Here is a 17214-nt window from a genome sequence, read left to right as displayed (position 1 = left end):
ACCTGCATGGATCAAGTTGGACTTCTGCCTGTAAGTTAGCTAGTTCAGGTTTGAGTTGACTCATACTATCTGCTGGGCCTTACCCAAGGGCATGGTGACAAATGTCCCCTTACCTCGATTTGACCTCCATCAGAGAAAATTTTGCCATGGGATACAGCATAGCCTGCACCTGTTCTAATGTATTGCCATGCAGGAATTTAAAGCCCAATCCTGAGATTGGTGCGCCAGCTCACTGCCTGCGCACACTGTTGCAAACGTGCCATAAGGCATGTTTGCTGGTCCTAGCACTGGTGCTCCGCTGGTTCTAGCCTAGCACTGGCCGGTGCCAAGTGACCGCCGGGTGAGTCGTGTGGCTCACTGAGCAATGGAGAGCTAGGTGGAGGCGTAGGGGAGATGGGGAGGAAGCGTTCCAGGGAGGGGGAGGCGGAGGGAGGGCAGGGAGGAGGCGTTCCAGAGGGAAGGAGTGGGGCGGGAGGGAGGCAGGACTGGTGGAGCAAAACTCTACCCGACACGAAGGCTCTTGACTCTATGCCAATCTTTGGGTTGCCATAGAATTGAGTAGCCCCATTGTGGGGCTACTTGCTTTATCCAGAGAAAGGGGACAAAAGTCCCCTTCTCCCAAGGAGCCGTCAGTGGCTGCCTGGAGCGTGCTTGATGCAGCGGTGGTGGCAGCCATTTTTTACGTCACTGCAGCCCCATGCACCAGGCAGTTTAGGATTGGGTTGTTGGGCTGTTAGGACTGGCATGACAGTGGATAATCTTTTCAAATGACAATCATGTTTTCCGCCTATACAATACATTATGTATATTGCTTCTGTACACCTTCACACATCCATTATTTAACAGAAGGAAGGTCAGATTGTTGCTTTTTTGAACAGCCAATTCAGTTATGGAAACAGTTATGAGGCTATTGTTTGTGTATGCAAAATATTTTTATTGTCAGTTAATCAATCACCTTACTGCTATTTTTAAATGTATTCCTTCATGGATATTCTGATATAGGGCCAATCCTATCCAATTTTCCAGTGCCGGTGCTGCTGTGCCAATGGAATATGCACTGCTTCCTGTGTTGGGGAGGCAGTCACAGAGGCCTCCTCAAGGAATGGCAACATTTGTTCCCTTGCCTCAGGGCTGCATTGAGACTGCACCAGTGCTGGAAAATTGATAGGATTGGGCCCATAGACATTAACTACGTATATTTTTAGTGGTTGTTTCAGAGCTAGTGTGAATAAGCAATACAGAACAGGCAGCTCTATCCAGTAGGGGGCAGATCAAGGACTTTGGAGGGTAAAGGGGAAAGCCCCCTGTTCTGCAATAGGTCTCCTCAGACCTGAGGTAGCAATTTTACTAGCACACATCCGAGGAAAGGGACCCACAGGACCAAGGGACCAAAGGGTTCCCACAGGACCAAGGAAACCGACTGCAGGATGGGAGGCTTACAGAGGGAAAGAAGATTTGAATCCCCTTCCAAAGCTTCTCACTCTGCGCCCCACTGGATACAGTGCATACCTTTTTGGTGCAATTGCACCAGTGGAGTGAGGGGAATTGAGTGTAAGCTATAGAAAGTAAAAGCTTCTTCTACTTCCATTGTCTCCTCAAAATTTTTTCACAGAAAAGCATCTTGAAATGTACATGTACATTTATATTTAACAGGTGTCTACTTTTGTCCACAGATGGAAGTGATCATAAGGTACTATGTAAACATTTAGTGTTAATTGCTTCAAAAACATTCTTTAAAATGTTACCTTTGCAGATTCTAGTTATGTACAACTAAGAGGAGATGATGCACAGAGAAGAACTCTCAACCTATCACAATCTGTCTCCTGTATTATGCATCTAATGGCACAAATGCAAGTAATATCCATTATTATGCCTGTACTTAGGAATGGAAATTACAGCATTTGCATATTATTGTGGATATACACATGTGAAACACACACACACACACACACACACACACACACACACACACAAAACTGTGTTTCTGTGTCCTACTACCATTGAAGCCAGTTCCCACAAATTACAGTCCTAAGACTGAACTGAATGCCTAGAGCTTCCAGTACACAGATTTACCCACCCAACCATGTTTAAGACTTTGCTAGTAAAATTCTTACAATTTCTAACATATTTCTCCTTAGGAGGAACATACTTATTCCATGACTACTCAGGAGGAAGATGATCACAGGAAATCTGCCTAATGATGAGGGATAAAAAAATCCAGAGAGACTTGATTCAAGTCAATTCTGGAGTCACCGCCCCCCACGACTCAACTTGAAAAAGAGTCATAATGGGGGCACTTTCCAAGTTGCCAAGTCACCCCTTCATGACTCTAGAGGACTCGAGTCAAGTCCCCTCCCTTTAAAAAGCCTGCTGAGGGAAAAATGGGGCTACTGCCTCTCTCTCTCTCTCTCTCTGTGGGAGTTCACTTTAAAGACTCCCCTGCTGCTCAGTCCCATCTGTAAAGAGGGCAGGAGGGTGGGAGGGACTGCAAGAGAGGGGGACAGAAGCAGCAAGAGGGAGGAGGGTCAAGCACAGCAGCTGCAAAACTTACTTTAACAAATGGTAACTACTGAGGGATGCAGAGGGTAGAATATTCTTTCTGGATTCCAAACCTGCCAACACTTGTATACCTACATCATTACATTTAAAGTTGACCATCTGCAAGAATGCCTGCATCACTCAAAATACATAGTTATTCAGAGGATTTTCTAATTGGTCTTGCTTGCCAGTAATGGGCTATAGTGAACACTTGGGGAATTAAAATCTATCCTTCTTCAGTGTTAAAATTTAGTAATTTGGAATGTATGCATATACTTGGATCAAAATGTGCTGCATTCCTGCCTCAAGCCAATAACTAACCATTTCAAATTAGAGAAAGATTCCTGACATTATGCCCAATATTAGCTTAATGGAAAGATAAAGTGTTTCCAATCTTGTCTTGCCATGACCATTTTCACATCATATTTCATTCTGGATTCCATTTAGCTTTGCTTTATTTTTTCTCTGTTAGTGATTAGGAGTAGAATGGTGTGTTAATTGGTTTGTTTTGTTTGCTTTCGTATTGTCACATAGTCACAAACTATTTCATTGACACTCAGCCCAATCCTGAGCTGCCTGGTGTGTGGGGCTGTAGCAGCACCAAAAATGGCTGCCACCGCATTCTGCACAATCCAGGCAGCTGCCGGCAGCTTCTCTAAAGAAGGGAACTTTTGTTCCCTTCCTCTGGGTAAAGAGAGTAGCCCCACAATGGGGCTGTTCGATTCTATGGCAACCCAAAGGTCAGCGTAGAATCAAGAGCCTTCGTTTCGGGCGGCCAGCTTGACACGGAGGCTCAGGATCCGGTGCAGCAAAGCTCCACTGGTCCCGTCCCTCTCCCTCCCTCCCTCCCTCCAGCACGCCTCCTCCCCCACCCCGGAACTTCTCCACCTACCTCTCTGCTGCTTGGCAGCCCATGCAACCACCAAGCGGCAGAGCTCTGGCGCATGCCCAGCGCGGGCCAATGCTGGGCTCGCACCGGTGGAGCATCAGCACTAGGGCCTGCAAACGTGCCCTATCACAAATTATGGCAAATTTGTGATAGTACGCACCAGCAGTGAACTGGTGCGCAAAGTTTAGAATTGAGCCCACTGTCATTTATAAGAGCCTGATATGTGAAAGTGGATGTATGAGTGACTTGTAACTGTATTTCAAGCTTTGGTGCAGTGCCCCCAGGGAGCTCCTAAATGTTCCCTGAAATGACATACACAAGCTCTCTCTCTCTCAGTATGAAGTACATGTGAAATATATTTCTTTTTGGAAGCTGCATCATTTGCCAATCTACTGTTGCTCTTACTGTGTAATATCCAGTGTGTTTCTTTGTGTAAAGCAGGGTAAGAAAAAGAAGCAAATTTCCCCATTTGATGTCAATAATAGCCCTATTCATGTGCTCTGTAAATATTAAAACCATGCATGCTTTCAGACCTTCCAGAAGCTCATCAGCAATCTGTGACTATGCTCTGTAGCTCTGTCTCAGGGAGGGGGGAGGGGACAGCATTTGTCCGAGCCACATACTGTTCTGGGTCCCTAGAATTCTACACCATGACGAGAAATACTCTCTAGGGACAGCATTTGTCTCTTCAGATAAACACTGTGCTGGGTGAGAGCAGCTGCAGAGCTGTGGTGCATGGTGGCAGGGATTTGTCTTGCCATCATACACCTGATCATTCTAGAAAGGATTAACAGTTACCACAGTCAAAGAATGTCTGTACAAGTCCAGTGCAACAGCCCACTGCATGTGTAGGATACTTCTTAAAGAAACATTTTAGCTTTCCATAACAAGAGATTAAATGTAAGTGCTATTTAAGCCACATGATTTGCAAGCCATATTTAGCATTAGTTTATATTGGCAACAACGCCTCACTCTTGTAGTTCTTCACATCTTTATTTGTTGTTCACATGTTATACTGTCAATAAGTTCTTTGTCCTACAATTCTGGCTTCAGATTTTACCATGCAAATATCTTGCCCATATCCTTAAAGGTACAAAGGTAAAGGTTCCCCCCAGCATAACCCTAGTCATGTCTGACTCTAGGGGTGGTGCTCATCTCTGTTTCTAAGCGAAGAGCTGGCATCTGTCCATAGACAGTTTCTGTGGTCATGTGGCCGACGTGACTAGATGCCTAAGTGCACAGAACACCGTTACCTTTCCACCAATGTGGTACCTATTTTTTCAAAAGCAGTTCGAAAGCATTTTTTAACAGGCTTTCAAACTGCTGGAACTGGGACAAGCAATGGGAGCTCAACCCGTCCTGCGGATTCAAACTGCCAACCTTGTGGTCAACAGGCTCATTGGCCCAGCAGTTTAACCCATCGTGCCACCGCATCCCTGAGCCTTACATAGGGACATCCCTGAGCATCCCATATCCTTACATAGATCCAAACTGTAGTATTCAGTGTAAGAGTCAAACCAGCTGTGACCCTAAACATGTCATGTGACCGTCATTTTTCGGTATTCTTGAGGAAATAGTGCATGGAGGACATCAAATGGGACAAAACCATGGTGTGGTGTGGGGGCTTCAGGACAAGGGGGGAGCAATCAGGATTGAAATGGACAGCAGAGACAAATACTATAGCAGCCTTTTAATAAATTGTTTTGGTCCATTTTGACACTGCTCCGCACTATTTATTCAAAAATAGCAAAACAAAACCCCAGGATTGTGTTATACATTTAAGGTTACATCCAGTTTTATCCTAATTCTAATATTGTGCTTCTTAGTTTTATTTTTTGCCTATTCTCTGCTGATTTGCAAAATCATTTAAATTAACCAAGGAATCAATCCAACAGTTTATCTCCTACCTGCCTTTTTTTTCTAGAAGCATATTCTTATCCAGTTTTAAGTTATTTAGATCAGTAAAGCTCCACTGATCAGCAGAGGCACAAGCTCCTGCAGGAATTACACACAAAATATTGTGATACTTAAAGTTTCATTGCATCTTGATGGGAATACATTTAAGAGCAAACATAATTCTGATACAATCACACCAAGATGACAAAACTCAATTTAGCAGTGTTTGCCAACATAATCCTCAAGATGCTTGGATCCCCATCAGTGCTTGTTGTTGCATGGCTACAATCATTAAATGAGAATTTTAAATTAAAAGCAAGAGAACAAAATTATGGCTAAAAGATTATAGAAATGTAGATCGGCTATTTCTGATTCCTACAACAGTATAAATAACACAATCGCATATACAACTAAGAGTCTGTTCAGATGTGTAATGCTGCTGCTGCCACTGCTGCTGTTCTTCTGCAACTTCTGCCTGAACAGACTTGTGATTTCCATCTTGATCTAGCTTATTTTTGTATTTTAAATTAAGCACATACAGTTCAAAACAAAACACCACATATCCTTATTAAGGTGCATACATGTATCTAAATAAAATATTACTAAAGACATATTCAGATCAGATCAGAAACCTTTATTGGCATCACAGACAACAAATAAAAACAAGCAGAAAAGATACAGACAATAAAATAGCCTTAAAAAATCACACATCTTCCAATTCGCATAGAGCTGGCCAAGACACACACAGTTTCCCCTATGCAGCTTCTCAATAAAGACATATTCTAACTCTGGCATAACGTCTATAATATGATGGATGGAAGATGCAAGTCAGGGGTAGGGGGAATGGCCCTGGCATGACTTTGGTTCTCCCTTTTTACAGTGATGGCAGCTGATGAGTCATAGGAAGCTGTGGTAACATCTAGGCTAAACATTGTAATGCACTATACATGGTGCCACCAGAAACATCACTAATTCAAAATGCAGCCACTAGAGTCCTATAAAAAGGTTTGCTGCATAGAATATAATTTCAGCTCCAGTGATTATCCACAGTTTGTTTCTGATATCTAAATTAAATGTATTAGTGCCCAACTTTAAAATCCTATTTTTTGCGAGGGTACCTGAATGATCACTTCATCCTGCATAGCCTCACCTATATTAATATCAGCAACTGAATCCTTGCTTTGTGTTCTCCTGTTTTCAGAGGTGATGTGGATGAGCACAAGAACAGGACTTTTCAATCACCCTTCTGAGAGACGGCTGCCTACTTCTTCTTGTCTTTTGAGGGGTGGAGACTTGGAGCCCAATCCTATGTACGTCTACTCAGAAGTAAGTTCCATTATAGTCAATGGGGCTTACTCCCAGGTAAGTGTGAATAGGATTGCAGCCTTGGTTTTTTGGGGGAACCTTTGGACTAGGGCAGTGGTATTCAAACTGGGGCGTTGCCCCAGCTTGTGGGTCCTGGCCTCTGCCCCCTTAAGGGGCAGCCAGGAGACAGGGGGAAGGCAGGGGGGCTGCAGGGGCTTGGGTGCACTTGCCCAAGACTCCTGCAGCCTCCTGGGGGTGTAGGGAGCCCTGCACAACCTTCGGCAGGGCTCCCCAGCTCAGGAAAAGTGAAAGTGGAGTGATCGTGCCCCACTCTGCAAAACCGGAAGCGGAGCACGATTGCTCTGCTTTCCCTTCTGACAGGGCTGCGGGGACTGGGGTGCACCCTCCAGTCCCTACAGCAGCTGTCCCCATGTGCGGGGAGCCCTGCGCGAGTGCCTGCAGGGCTCTCCAGGTCAGGGAAAGGGAGAGTGGGGCGATTACGTTCCACTTTTGCGGAGGTAGAGCAGATCGCCCCACTCTCCCTTTCCCTGACCTGGGTCACCCTGCAGGTGCTCGCACAAGGCTGCCCGCACACGGGGACAGCTGCTGCAAGGACTGGAGGGTTCACCCTAGTCCCTGCAGCCCCCTGAGCAACGCGATCCTGGGGATCACGTCGCTGCCTCCCCCCTCGCCCCCACAAAGACTTACTGTAGGTCTCAAACTCCTGGACAGTTTGAAAACCGCAGGACTAGGGGAACCTGAATGTTACTGGATATTATATGGCTTTGGAGTGTTGTTGTAGTGGTTTCATGTCCTTATTGTTCATGTAATTTTAAACTTTGGAAGCTGCCTTGTAGAGGTTCTGAAATAAATAGGCCACTTCTTCACATAGCATGCATGATTGTTCAGAACACTCCATTAATGACATGAATAAGCTGTCTTTCCAACCAGCAAAGGCATATAGAGAAGCATTCATTGTTGCTTCCCTACAACTGTTGAACTCATTTCCCCAGATGCTCACCAAGGCCCAAGGATTAGTGTTTCTGAAAGCTTTGAGAATCCATATTTAAGCTAAGCTTCTCAAAGGTAGAGTGGAATGCAGTAACAATGAAATTAAAAAGAAATTAGCTAATTGGTCTACACATAAATGAATTTTTTTAAAAATGAAGACTGCTCCTCTAACATACTTCATGGTAAGAGGCACATAAAAACATGCACCTGATATTCATCACAGCATGATTCTAGCTTCATGTAGTTAGTACATCTTGCCCAAATACTTGTATGCTGATGAATATAATAAGCCTAGGATTTGGCCTATCAGAATACAGTGTATGTATGTGTTTATGCCGCTTATTAAGTAGGAAGCTTGGCCACTGCACTATGTTGGTTCATCTATTTTAAATGGTCAGATTAGCAAACTAACAATAATTTGCTGGTTTGGATTGTTAGCATTTCCACCTCGAATTTCCTATTTAATTCTAGAGGGGTGACTGGCCCATGACGGAAACATAAGTGAAATGATGTATTTATTTTTAGTTGCAAATATCAATAGAGTAGCTGGCCTCTAAGGATACAAAAACTGGATCAATTCCTGATCCAAATTTAGATAGCAATGATTCTGGAGGGAGTAGGATCAGAGCATCCACAAATATTTGTTGTGCATCATAGTGCACCATAGTTCACTATCATGTGCATCATAGTTCATTGCTATGCAGCTTTGTAGCAGAATCTCCTTCATACTTCTCTGTGTTTTTATGTGACGCTTTCAAATACAATTAGTAGTAGCAAAGTGCCAGGTGAATTACACCAACCAAACAGCTCCATGGAGGATTTGGGAAAATGGATTGGAGCAGGAAATGGATCTCTAAAACTGCAATCTGAGGAAGTGGCAAAACTGTCATCACATTAACCTCAAAGGAGAGAGAGCTCACTGCTCTATGCAAGTGCCAAATGTCTGTTTTTATTTGTTCTCTGTATCGAGCTCTGGTGCTTGACTGCCATCATACAACCTGTCACGATCCCAATTAGATCCATTATTGTCAATGGAAATAACAGTTTCTTGCCAACTCATGACAAGAACAAAATTAACTTACATCTGCCTTCCTGCTGTGCATTAGAATTTCACTTCCAGCTGTCTCCTTGCTGTAACTCCCACACCCATACCTGTTCTCTCTAGTTCACAAGGATAGCATCATGGGGGGGTGGGAGAGAGAGAGAATGTCTTCTGTGCATTTCTTAATTGTCATCCTCAAACATTTTGATTTTGAGGCATTTCCCCCCATGAAGCTGTGTGCATGTATATGGGGCAGCAGAAAGGCGACTGTTTATGGAAGGATTTGTAATGTGGATAAAATGTAATGATTTACAGAAACGGAGTAAAAAGTCAGATCCGAGAAAGAAGACAGCTAAGAACTTGCTCTGTCAATTGGCAGATTACTAAGAGCACCTCTGGTAGGGAATATGCAACTTTCATCTTTATTATGGAATGATCACAAATGGACTGTTTCCGAATACCATCTGTTCTCAGTGAAGCATCTGATCAGCAGGATGCATTGCTCACTGTCTCACTGTCCTTCACCTTGTGTTCCTGATTCTTAGCAAAAATCCAAATGTGAAAGCCTGGGATGCAGCAAATGGAATTGCCTGTGTGTGTGTATGTGCGTTCAGCATGCCTTTTACTGAAACAATAGCAGTTTATTTTTGACAGGATCAGCAACTGCTGCTCTACCTAAAATCACCACCATCATCACCACCCCCCAGAATCAGACCCAGGAATGTGCAATAATCTTGTGTTACCGGGCAACTCTCCTGTTCGAGCCAAACATAAAAAGCTTTCCTTTTAATGGCCAGGATGACTAATAAATGTCAGACTATTGCTACGAGCATGAATAACATTTGGATTGTTTCACTGTTGCTTTCTTTTATCACAAGTGACATTGGACATAATGGAAAGAAAATGCTACCAATTTTATTAAAATAATAAATGCTTTCATTTCCATGAATCTTGCTCAAACCAAGCCAGTGCTATTTTTGCCCTTAATTACCATCAAAGCCATCATCTTTTTTATGTGATTTTTTGCATGTCGGGGCGAAAAGTGAATAGCCTCTGAGATTTAATGTGGCATATTAATCCCAAGAATGTAGTTACTTTGAGTAGAAGCTCAGTTTCTGCAAAGGGCCTTGAAGGGGCAGGAGGTCTCATCTAAAGGGCAGAGGTGCTGAAGCCCAAAGTAACATCTGAAGGTCACCAGTTCAAGATCACTGGAAGCTTCTATGAGTGGCAAGACCTCGAGAAGCTGACAAGCTGAGATGCTCTTGGGGAGAGAAAAGAAAGCTGCTTTGTGACAGCTGTTTGTCAGCATGGGAGGCAACTCGGCCAGAATGGTTACCAGGCTGTGAAAAGATCCATTTAGAACAGGGTTGTCCAAACATTTTAGCAGTAGGGCCACATTATCTCTCTGACACTGTGTCTGAGGCCTGGGGAAAAAAGAATTAATTTACTTTAAAAATTTGAATAAGTTTACATAAATGAACTTATTAGAGATGGAACTTATATGAATGAATGAAGATCTTGCAGTAGCTCAAGGCCTTGCACAAAGCAAGGCCAGTCTTTCCTTCGCTGCCACTGCTGTATCACAGACGTGAAACACCAAATAGTGGAGGGAGCCCTCATCTGAAAGTTCAGGTGAGAGGTCAAACAGTTGTCCTCACGCTGGATGCAGTTGCATTGGACCAGCATGGGCTCCAGTAAGTCTCTGGAGGGCCAGAGGCTCACTGGAGACTGGGGCTCCCCGTGGACCGGATTGGGAGCCCCCAGAGGACACAAGAGGCCCCCAAGCCAGGGTTTGGGCACCCCTGATTTAGAATGTTCTTGAAAGAGATAACATTTTTATTGTTAAAAAAAAAACATCCTTGGGTGTTACAGAAAGCCTGCCTATGTAAACCACCTTGGATTAAAGAAAGGTGGTATATATGAGTATATGACTCGTGGTATATGACTCGTAAATACCAGTCATTATTAATATTAGAGATTTTCGCACAGTCAAGTAGATGTTACTGACTGGTTTCATTTATCCAGATATCAAGTCCTTCCCAAGGACATGGGATTCATGGTTGTTATCCTCTAAATACTACCACAAAATGTAAGCTGTTCCCAGTAACACTGCTTTTCGCAGTTTGATTGATAGTAATTTCCGTGGCCCCTATGCAGTTCAGGTGCTCTTCAAGGTGTTTTGGAATAGCACTGAGGGCACCAATCACCACTGGAATCACTTTGGCCTTCTTCTGCCACAGCCTCTCCATTTCTACTTGTAAATCTTTGTATTTTGCTATTTTTTCCAGCTCTTTTTCTTCCACTCTGCTATCCCCTGGTATTGCTATATCAATGATTTTGACTTGCTTTTCTTTCTTCTAGTTTACAGTTATGTCTGGTGCATTATGCGATAGATGTTTGTATGTCTATAGACAGAAATCCCATAATACTTTGGCATCTTCATTTTCAATGACTTTTTCAGTTTTGTTGTCCCACCAGTTTTTGGCTGCAGGTTGCTTTTTTTACATGTTTCAGTGTATCGTTGTTGCTACCTTGTCATGTCTTTGTTTATAGTCTGCTTGAGAGATATTTTTACAGCAACAAATTAGGTGGTCCACTGTTTCATCTCTTTCTTTAAAGAGACAGGACTTACTGATAGCTATTTTTTCTATTATTGCTTTTATTGCCTCTGTTCTTAATGCCTATTCTTGCGTAGCCATTATTAGACTCTCTGTTTCTTTCTTTGTTGCCATTTTTGACCACTGCCAGGTGATGCTTGTTTTCCCAGTAATGTCTTGCAAATATTGTCCATGTAGGGGCTATTTGTTCTTTGTTATAAGCCTGCTTTGTTTCGTTGGTATTTAATAATTTCATGTTGTTAACCATTCTAAGTGCATCCCCTTGGCTATTCTTTACATAATCTTCAAGGTCTCTTCTTTCTTCCTCTACTGTTTGATGGACTTGCAGCATTCCACTTCCATCTGATCTGCAAGGGAGATACAGGGCCTGATTCAGACTCATGCGCGCCGGCTTACCTGAGTTGTTGGGGGACAGCCAGAACTGGTCTCCAGAGGCTTAATGGCACAGAGATACAGGCTGGTAGTTGTAATGCCACCCTTAGAGACTCTATAGTTCAGGGCCAGTGGACTAGTTCAGCTTCCTTGTCCTCCTTTCACAGGAGTTGGGAACTTGGGAAAGCCACAAGGTGATCCTGGATTCAGAACCAGGGTGGCAATGTCCAAAGGACGGCTTAAGCAGGTAACTGACTCCTCCAGTTAAGGGGTGATCTTTGAGTAGGCAGGACCTGCTGCTTTGACCAACCACTGTTAAATAATACATATGGCTCTTAGTTTGTCAAAACTGTTGTCATGTGTGCTATGCGGGGAGTACCCAGGCAATGAATAGATATCTTGCTTTTAACCCTAAATTGTTTACTGTATTCATATGTGAGCATAATTCAACTATTCTAGCACTATTATATTTCTACTGTTGCTATCTTTACAATGAAACTTATCTCCTCCCTTAGCTTTCAAAGGAAATAGAAGAAATTTTAAAATTAATGTGTACAGGTAGTAACAAGCAACACAGGTCTTTCAACAACGTAATTACGAAGGATAATATTCAAAGCATGTTATTTTCATCAAAGAGAATGCTTTAAACAGAATCCTGTTTATCATCGGAAAGCTTCTCTCCTTAAGACACTTACACTTCGACAGAAGCTGTCCTTGTGGAACATAACAATGACAAACAGAACACTAATAAAAGGAGAGACACTCACAGAACTGGGGTAAGAAAGCATTTGAGTTGTTTTCAAAATATATTTTTGTTCTCCATTAAAATTGAAGGATATATTGGAAACGGAAATATAACAGTTTATTTTTAACATAAAGAAGCACAACCAGATCATTTACTGTGATGAGCTCAATACATGAAACTAAGCAACAAATAGCATAATTTGTGTTATTTCAAACTATTCTTATCTCCCTGTCTCATCAGAGGGAGCCTCTGTGAGCTGGGTTAGGGCTGAATCCCATCCAACTTTTCAGAGCCAATGCAGCCATGCCAGTGGGGCCTGCATTACATCCCTGTGGTGGAGGAGCAGTCACGGAGCCCTCCTCAAGGTAAGGGGAATTTATTCCCTTACCTGGGGGCTGCACTGTGGCTTCATCAGCACAGGAAAGATGGATAGGATTGGGCCCTCAGTGCCATACAGCAGGAGTTACAAAAACATACCATGCAGGGTTAATTCAAGCAGTGTGAATGGTGGCGGAAAGCATGCAAAATATATGTGGATCACTCTGTGTTATGCCCACATCTATTGGGCCATGTAATGGGCTGGAAAAGATGACTTCAAAGTTTTTGTTGAAAATGATAAACAGTGTATTTTGGAAATTCCTGAGCTCACTGAGTAGCCTCAGCAAGCTACACACACACAGACCACCATCTGAACATGGGAACAGCAATTCCCAGTAATGCAGCATTGGTGTGAAAGGGGTCTACAGGTAAGGGGTTCCCATCATGTGTTATGACTATAGGTGTTTCACCCCCTCTCAGACTCATGCTGCATGCATAGACAGAAAGAACCAGTGAGCATAATCTTGCTCCATCCTCCATTCCTTCCATGAACCCATAAAGAGTATTGTGTGTGTGTTTGTGTGCATGCCACAGGAAACTTTCCATTGGGCTGTTGAGATGGTAATGAGTGAACCAGATGGTAATGAGTGTACCATCTGGAGAGCTATTATGAAAATGTTGAGGTGATTTTCAGACTTTAAAGCCTTGAAAATCTAGAGCCCAAACAGTTTTCGAATATGAAGCATGGTGCCCGCTCCTGAATACAGCCAGTTTTATTGGCTGCACAAAGATCCTTTAACTGGATAGCATATTTGGTTGAAAGTTTAAGGTTTGCCACACATCTGGCTTTGCTAACTGAGAAATATTTGCGAAGATGCTTTTAAAATGTTTGAAGCATGGGTCTAATAATGGCAACGCATGCATTCAAATGTAGTCACTAATCTGGACCGAGACTGTTCAACTGAGTAAATCTTTGTTTGCGTTACACTCTGTGTTTGTCATAACTCAATATGTGTCATCAAATATGCTTTTAGAGCACAAGGACGAATTAGAATTAGTTATCATTGTTGTTATAAAAGTGTGAATTTGTTAAGACTTGAAAGATAAAGATCAGATGGTTGTTTTCTAAAACTTCTTGAAGTAGCTGGCATTTACCACCATGAATATTAAAGAATTGAGAGTGCAATTGGCAGATTGTCATCATTAATAATTTATGCAGTATTCAAACTATATCAAAGATACTTTAAAGGACCATTACAGTGAATGCTGAAACATCTGCTACTTCCTTTATTGGATCCGGGTTTCACATTAAAAATAATGACAGCTATACTGGATGGGAACTTGACTGACTGTGATAAGAACACAACACAAAATTTAGATGTATATTCTATGCTGTTTGTACAGGCTTGTACAGGTATAACTTAATCATCCATGGATTTTTTTACCTGCGGTTTTATCTCAACATGATGAGGGGGGCCCTTTCAATTAAAGGAAAAAAGTTGTTTAACAATAGCTTTGTTAACGTGAGAGAGGGCAGCCGGCTGACAATCCATCAATCATTCTCTCTCTAGACACTTAGAACAGCTTCACTCCAAGGCAAGTGACCCCCTCCCTTCCCTCTGAGAACAGGAAAGAAAGATGCAAAGACTTTGCATTGGTGAAAGGGGGGGGGTCGCTGGCTCAGAGTGAAGCGTTTTTAAGCACCTGGAGAGAGACTGATTGAGGGATTGTCTGCCTAATGACTCTGTCTTACATCACAAAGGTCAGCAAGGCTGTTTTTTAAATCACCTCTCAAAGGGACATTGCTTATCTTCATAAGCAATAGTTATCTTCATAACTATTTAAATTATCCAGTTTCCAAATCTACACTGATGGCCTAATCCTATCAAGAGTTGGGCTGGGGCATGTAGTGCTTTGTAACAGCAGAACACTGTTCTGAAGTTGTAAAATGGCCTCTGGCAGCAGCCATTTTAGGCCTGCCACTAGACCAGCAAAGGTACACGTGACAAAGGTAGGTCTGGTAGGGGTGGAATAAGGCGAGGAGGGGATGGAATGGGGTGGAGGGTGGAATGGGCAGATAGAGAGACAAACTGGAGAAGGCATTGGCAGCATTCGTGCTAATATCCTAACTCCATGTGTCTCCCTTACTGCTGCCATTATATGCCTCTGATTTAATCTGCTAAACAGAAGGCATAGATTCAAGGAGGCCCATGGCAATGTTAAGAATTTCCCTGGGGTAAGTGAGCAAATGTGCACTTGCCCCAGGGAGACCTTTCCCATTGTCTCCCCTCCTGAAAATACACTGTACTCTCCATTGGTGTGGCTGCATCAGTGGCATGATTGGTCTGCTTTGAACTCCAGACATTCTAAAGAACCATTTCAAGAGGTAGTGTGATTATTGATTAGATCCTTGATCCACTGGTGTCAGTGATGACCTGAAAATATGAAGGTGTCTTATACCAAGTCAAATAATTGGTCCATTTAGCTTCGTATTATCCGTGCTCAATAGTAGTGCTTCTCCATAGTTTCAGACAAGGTTCTTTTCCAGATCTACCTAGAAAAACCAGGAACTAAACACTGTACATCAATGGTTCTCAAACCTACCAGGGCAGCAATCTACCATGGCTTCTAGCTTTGCCATCGTGACCTTCCACAGGCCTCCAAAACAGCTTTGGACACAAGTGGAAGTTGTGTTCCCAAAACTGGAAGTGACCTAGAAGTTACTTCCAGAGGCTTTCTGAGGCCCACGGGGGCATCAGGAGGCCATCCCGGATCCAGCATGATACAGTAGCATCCTCTGGGGGGTGGATTGTAACCAAGAAATGGCCTCCAGCTGTGTCCATCTGGCTCCAGTTTGGAGCCAAACAGAGGCTCCAAAGTAATCAGTTGGGAAATGATTACTTCCTCTCACTATGATCCCTGCCCTAATGTGTGTCCCTATCACCACTGAGAATTAAAAAATGTACAGGCAATGTGATTAACACCATGTCACGTTTGGCAAGAAACTATGAACAGAATATCACTTTCTAAGTCACAACTTAGATAAAAAAAGTTGGCTGCAGGAGTACATGCACCAGTATAAACTGCTTCTTGATCTTTTCAGTTCTAGAGGTCATGGATTTTCAGAACATTACTCATTGCACTTTTTCCAGATATTGTAGATTCCTATACATCTCCTGTCTATTTGAGCTACTTCTTTATTTTCAATAAGTATTGTGCTTGTAGTTTAGCAATAAAGCAAGAGAGTTCCCTAGAAACCTGCCTATTGCTGAAACTATGCTTGTAGGTGACTCGAAAATACCTGATCCCAAGACATCTTAACAGGCAAATATCTCCTACAAAAAATTTAATATGGTGAAATATTTACTAATGAAAAAAATGTCAGGTAGCTGATATGGAAGCAAATATGCTTGAATTCAGCCTTGCTGCACCAGCTTGCATTTGCTCACCCAGTGCTAATATATACCTTGGTATAGCATTCCCTGTGATGCAAGGATTGCTTTCTACATGCTGTTCTGACCTCTATCAATGGTAAGACTTGAATTGTGTTAACTGCTTAAGCCAATCTGTGCTTTAATCAGCAGAGATGAAGGGCAGCCATGTGCACTGCTTGTCCTCTGTATAGGTTCAGGTAGTTTGGGAAAAGGTTCTTAATTGTAATCACTGACCTTTTTTGAAACTCTTTGTGCAAGAAAGTTGGATCTTTTTTTTTAAAATTTTCCCTGGGAACTGAATCATTCCAGCAAATAGCAGTAGTACGCAGGCTGACAGAGCTTTGAAGTTGGAAGCAGACCACAGTCTAAGTAGTATGATGAAAGAAGGCTGCTGCCTCTTTTTTCCTGGCTGTGGCTCTGTACCTTGAACAGTTGCATAACAGCCAGAAAGTCAACTCCCCCCCCCCCATTTCATCCTCCCTCATCTTTTCCTGTCTCCCCTGCCAGCACACCTGGGTTTATGGGGCCATAACCATGTTTGGACCATAGCCATGTTTACCCAAGCCATAACCAAGTTTGAGGCCACTGCGGCCTCACCACTGGCACTCTGGCAGCATGTGACTTTGCATGCTGCTGGAGAACTTTTTTCAACTGCTATAAGGCAGACTGCTGGCAGAATGCTCCACCTGCAAATAGACACCTTAGGATTGGGCCATTGGATTACTAAGCATTGCTCTAAAGTATATCAGAATAACTGGGTTGTATCCTAACCTTATGCATTCCACAAGTTTCAGTGGAAAGAGAGCTCTGCCCATGGAAGGACTTGTTCTACTCATAGAAGGATCCCTTGTGACACATTGATGAACAGGCCTTGCTGAGGGAGAATCAGCATGGCTTCTGTAAGGGTAAGTCTTGCCTCACGAACCTTATAGAATTCTTTGAAAAGGTCAACAGGCATGTGGATGTGGGAGAACCTGTGGACATTATATATCTGGACTTTCAGAAGGCGTTTGACACGGTCCCTCACCAAAGGCTACTGAAAAAAC

The sequence above is a fragment of the Tiliqua scincoides genome, chromosome 2, assembly GCF_035046505.1.
Source record: "Tiliqua scincoides isolate rTilSci1 chromosome 2, rTilSci1.hap2, whole genome shotgun sequence".
NCBI classification, from domain to species: domain Eukaryota; kingdom Metazoa; phylum Chordata; class Lepidosauria; order Squamata; family Scincidae; genus Tiliqua; species Tiliqua scincoides.
The sequence above is the reverse complement of the archived record's forward strand: the minus strand, read 5'-3'. Positions refer to the sequence as shown.